Source organism: Geospiza fortis, unplaced genomic scaffold, assembly GCF_000277835.1.
Source record: "Geospiza fortis unplaced genomic scaffold, GeoFor_1.0 scaffold325, whole genome shotgun sequence".
NCBI classification, from domain to species: Eukaryota; Metazoa; Chordata; class Aves; order Passeriformes; family Thraupidae; genus Geospiza; species Geospiza fortis.
The window spans coordinates 965,042-971,041 of record NW_005054427.1 but is presented as its reverse complement, the minus strand read 5'-3'; the positions used below and the strand labels follow the sequence as shown (position 1 = coordinate 971,041).

General features: G+C 39.9%; 1 protein-coding gene across 1 annotated transcript in view; it reads left to right on the top strand.

Annotated features, from left to right (window-relative positions):
- FANCC (FA complementation group C) overlaps nucleotides 1-6,000 on the top strand; it is a 73,761-nt gene that overhangs the window by 36,489 nt on the left and 31,272 nt on the right. The window lies entirely within an intron of this gene.

The window sequence follows — 6,000 nt, the reverse complement described above, 5'->3', positions numbered from 1 at the left end:
TTCCAGAAGAAAACTGCTTTATCTGCCTCCCCTGGAATCTCTTTGAAACTGTGCCATGAATTCCAGGACAGTTGCTACACAAATACAGTTACTGGCATAAAACTTGCCATCTTGTAATAAAAATCTAGTTCTGTTTTTATGTGTTGATGTCTAATTTCAGAAGTAATTGTGAAATTACTTTAATTTAAGCTTCTATATTTTTCCCCATTGATGTGTACAGGAAAATATTGGCTATTTCAGAAAGAAAAGGGGTAAAAGGGTTCAGAGCTTTTCAATCCCTGCTTGGTAAATATGGTATCAGAACCTAAAGCACCTCCTACCTTTGTGCTGGATTTGTGGACACTAGTTGAGTTCCTGTTTGCCTGGGACTATGTTACTTAAATCAGTGGAGGGACAAATTCTGCTCCAGAAAAGTAATTTCCAGGCTTTCATAGACTCGTGTGCCTCATGAGATGGTTGTTACAAAGTTATGGAGTAACTCAACAAATCCCTTATAGCACATGGAAATCAGCCTTCATTACTTAAAGAGGAGTATCAAAAGAGTTAGCTTAGCTTTTGTGAAAAGTATTTTAGTTACTTAGTCCACTTTAGAATCATAGAGTTTGGAATAGACCTATAAGATCATGAAGTCCAGTGTTAACACTGCACTGCCATATTGCCACTTCACCACATCTCCTAAAGCCACATCTACACACCTTTTGAAGACTTCCAGGAGTGATGATGCCACCACAAATACGGTAGTCAATTTCAATGCCTGACAACCCTGTCAGTGAAGACATTTTTCCTAATATCCTGTCTGAACCTCCCCTGGTGCAACTTGAGACCATGTCTTCTTGTCCTGTCAGCTGTTACTGAGATTGTCACAGAAGAGACCATCCCCTGCCTGGCTGCACCCTCCTTTCGGGCACTTGTAGAGAACAATAGTTGTAGAGTCTCCCCTCCTTTTCTCCAGGCCAAACATCCCCAGCTCCCAGAGCTGGCCCTCATAGGATCTGTGCTTCAGACCTTTCACCAGCTCTGTTGCCCTTCTCTGGACTTGCTCCAGCCCCTCGATGGCCTTCTTGCAGTGAGTGGCCCAGAACTGGACTCAGGATTCAAGGTGTGGCCTTGCCAGTGCCTAGTGCAGGGGGCAGTCAGTGCCCTGGCCTCTGGCCACGCTATTGATGATAGAGGCCAAGATACCTTCCTGGCCACCTGGGCACGGCTGGCTCATGCTCAGCCATTGTTGACCAGCCCCTGCAGGTCCTTTTTGGCTGGGCAGCTTTCCAGCCTCTCTTGCCCCAGCCTATAGTACTGTCTGGGGTTGTTGTGACTGGACCCAGTGTTGGGCTGGACCCAGCACTTCACCATACCAAACTTTATACTGCTGGCCTCAGCCCATTGATCCAGCTGGTCCAGATCCCTCAGTAAAGCCTTCCTACACTTCAGCAAATCAAATCTCCCACCCAACTCGGTTTCATTTGCAATCTGACTGAGGGGCCACTGCAGAGGATCAGATCTAAGCATATTTTGTCTCAACATTCTGAGTATTGCTACAGGAAAGGTGTGATTGCAGGAGAGAGTCCTGTAGAGCTGGGGCAGTGCTGTTCTGAGCCAAGATCTTGCTCTGCCTTGAGACTCATGCTTAGTCCCCCACCCCCACCTCACTTCCAGGAGAAGGGCTGGCTGTCCATGAGTGAACAAAATTGTGTGACAAGTCTAGTTTACATAAGAGGCATGCACCAGATGAACTATAAAAGGGAATAAATCAGGTCCCCTCTTTATTTTTTCTCTCACTCTCGTGTTTCTCTGGCTTTCTTTCTCTTTTCTCTCTATCCTCTCTTTTTCTTTTGTTTCTTTGTCTTGATATTCCAATTCTGTACCATCCACAGAACAAGAACTACTGTGAAGTCTAAGAACTGAGAAAACCTGTTTTCTTCCCTTGCTTTGCCTCAGCAAATCATATGCTATCCCATATGCCATACTGAATTTTGTTGTGGGAGTGGGGAGGAAGTGGAGGTATGCTATAGGGTATAAGAGGTATGCTTCATATTGTAGATATGAAGCAGTGTGCTTACACTGATAAAGAAAGCTTGTGAGTTTATGTCTTTGTGGTAATGCTCATAGGATTATCTGCCTGTTAAAGGTATGAGAAGTCTCTCTGCAGCAGTTCATTTTGAATTATCTGCAGTATTGCTCAGTATAAATTCCATCAGTACAATAAAGTCACTTGCAAGGTTGTTCAGAGAAGTTGGTCATTGTGAGGGCTTTATAAAAATTCATTAATTCAGTTTCAGGTTGGATGGGATTTTGAATAGCATGCCTTTAATCCTCGGCTGGGGGATGTATTTCTTCTCTTGCAATTACAGCCAAGGTGGTTTCCTTACTTAGTGGTGAGAGAAGTCAAGAAAAAAGTCATTTACGATATTAGACTGTGCCTGACTGGTGGTTGTTTTCCAAAATGAGCCATCTTGATTCTGGAAATGCAAAAATAAAAGATCCCTTGTTATTTTTCCTTTTGAATGCAACATTTCTGCTGCAGATCCACTTTCTTGGCTTGTGGAATGTGGTATTAGTGGATTAGACAGTGAGTGGTAATTGATTCACTGCCAGGAATAACTGATGATTATGCAGATCACCAGTTGTTAATTTTGCTGGGGAAGTGTAGGATGCTTGGCTGATACCATCAGTACAGGAGTACAGTTAGTACTGACAATTTTCTCAGCATGTGCTTGAATACCTCGTAGGTATTGATCTTGAAATGATTCCTTAAAAGTCATCAGTATCAAATAACTTTTGGATACTGTGGCTCTGTAATATGTCATGCCTTTTGATTTTCCAAATGCTTGGGGGATTCATAATGTAATAATGGAACCTGTCACAAGGTTTGAATGTTTGTATTGCTTCCTATATATGTGAGAAAATGGGAAATCTTTTATATTTCTCTATGGTACTTTCTGAAAGAGTTAATTTCAGATATTCCCGAGCCCTTCTCTGCTCTCAAGGCTGCTCTCAGTCCATTCATTCCTGATAATTGATATTGGAGATTGCCCAGTTGAGGTGCTGGACTTTTCACTTGGCCTTGTTGAACTTCTTGAAGTTCACACACCCCCGCCCCTCCTTCCTGTGGATGGCATCCCTTCCCACTGCACCACATGTCTTGGTGTCATCTGCAAACTTGCTGTGGGTGCACTCAATCCTACTGTCCCACTCAATCCCATCCCATTGATGAAGACATTAAATATTCCTTATCCTAACAATTCATTTGTCAAGTATGAGTGAAGCATCAGTACTAATTTTTCTTCCAGACAGCTCTCTGTTAATATAAAGTAGTAAAAGAATTATCACTTACAACCAGAATTATATAAGAAATAAATAAGCTACTTTTTCTAGAGAGAAGGAGAGCTTTCTGTGTGTGTTCTAGAAGATTAAGAAAGCTTTTAAACTGAAAAAGACAGATGCTTTAATAAATACCTTTGTTGCATGTAGGGATGTCTCTGGCTTTCCACTGCAACACTGTCAGTAAAATGAAATACATAAGACACAGAGCTGAATTGTAAATGTTTTCCATCTTTTGTACCTATTTGTCTTATGTAAATACTTAATAGCTCCTTTCATTTTGACTACAATATCTCTTTGCCTGTGTTTCCCTTGCCCCCTTCTGGCTGCTCAGAGATTTTGTACATTTCAAGGAAAAAAATCTGCAAATTCCTTGCATGGATCTAGTAAATTGAAAATGAAACAACAAAAATCCCCAAGCAAGTAAATAAGCAAGCAAAACCCCAAAACAGTACCAAACTGAAAATCATCACAGGAAAGTGTTGCAGGACATATGCAGACTCTGATGATGTGTAGTCATTTTTCTTCTCTTTTCTTCTACTGCTTGATTAACACTGGCTGTTACACAAGGCCGGGGGGGGGGGTGGGGGTGGGGGGATAATTTCAAAAGTACTCTTCACAAAGAGAGTATTCAATTTATTTTACATTTGGGAAAATTCTGGTTACAGAAGGGGTCATGAGATAATGAATTTGATAGTGGTACAGGTGAATATGTGGGATTTTAAGCCACTCCCTAATTTAGCTGTCATTTGCTGCCATGTGAGCCTGCCAAATCCTTTTCAGAGATTTTTATGTTTATTATCACTGGTCAAGATTTTTGTAAGTCTTTCATTAATAAATCCAACAGACTCTGTACTTTTCAAGCCCCTTCCTTATCTCTTGTGAAAGTGGCATCCCAGGTTTGCTGTTATAACACCTCCTTTATTTTGTTTTTGCCTTGTAGTTTGGTTCTTTATCTCATTCTGCTTGGTAAACCATCCTGTTTTGTAGGTACCCTTGATAGTGTTCCTTAAAGAAAATTTAAGTTTAGTAATTGTTGCGAAAGACAATAAAAATAAATAAAGGTTATTATTTTTTATTAATGAATTGATTAAGGCCTGTTGGGAGATTGTGCAGTTAATAGATTTTAACTTTTGCTTTTGACACATTTAGAGGCTTGTACATTTTTAGTATCTGCTCTTCTCTGTCTTTTTCTTAAGAATGCAAATGTTGAATGTAAGTTACTACTTTGAAACTGTTTTGCCACAGCATTTTTCCTTCTCTTTTGTTTGTGGGAATTCTCTGGATGCCAATAGAACAGCAGCTGCTCTTGTTGAGGGCTATCTAGGAACAAATTTATGAAGGAAAAGGATATTTAGACATTTAACATAACTCTTCAAGGTAGTAAAAGAATCCTGAAGTACAATAAATAAGGTATTCCAAATTCTTGTTACTTATTTTGAGAACAATGAAAATTTTCTTAGACCGCTGGTGTTCATCTGCTGATTCTTCTCTCTCACATCAATCAAACTTGGGGCACATGGATTGAATATATCTAATTCCAGGACTTCTGAAGCAGTTGCTTAGGGATGTTCAACAAAAGCATGTATAAATACTTGAGTTTCTGAAAGGACAAAATAAGTTAATGAGGTTTCCTTTTTTTTTTTCCCTCAAAAATCTTTCATCAGGTTCCTCTTTTTATTAATAAGAATGCGCAGAATGAAGCTAGGCAGCCTAAACCCACGGAAGTCACAGAGGTTTTGTCTGAACTTTCCTTTAATCATATGTTTTTTAAATGAAGGCCTTTTTCAGTGTATACTAATGCTGACCCTCTGTTACAAAGAATTTTATGTACTTGGTGCCATATAAAGTTTATACTTTAAGTGTCAGTGATACATAAAGCCCTGAAATGAACCCTGGAAAGTGAACATAACTGTTGTTATGTCAGCGTGTAGCAGTCAAGAACAGGAATGAAATTGTAAAAAAATGTAGAGCAGATAGTTTGATGATCAACTTAGAACTATCTCAGCACAGTTATGATACCAAGATTTAAAAAAAAAAAAGTGCTCAAGATTTTGCATTTTTAGTTTTCATAATGAGTTTGCTAGGGAAGGTGGTGGGGTGTAAGATCTGTCCAGATGACAGCAGAGCTGTAGTATAGGGCTGAAGAGCTAGGAAAGCATGAGTACGGTGCTCAGAGTCCCCTGTGCATGCCTGCAGAACCAGTGTACCAAATCTGTTAATCTGACTTGGAGTCTATCATCAAAGGATAGCTTAGGTTATCATATGATGTATTTAAAAGGCTTTAATGAAACGTAAAGCATTTTGTAGTGAAATTGGCAGAGAAGTAAATGTCAAGATAAGATTTTTATCATCATCTTCTCAAAATAATGCGGAAATTAAGCAAACTCTACAGTGTGAGACCAGACTCTGAATCCCAGAGCATCTTGAAGAAGTGATATGGAAAAGTAGATGTTAATTACACTCTTGCACTTGTCGATCATGGGACTGATCAAGACTACAGGTGATTGAAATGGCTCTCAGAGAACTGAAACCTAGCTACGGTCTGTGGTTTTGATGTGAATGGTCTCCATTGAGACTGGACAGCTGCTGAAATTGTGTGGTGTGTGTGTTTGATTGTAGCAGCTGCAGCATTTTCCTTATGGTTGGTGGGGCTGTCTGCTCTTCTGTATCAATGGTGTA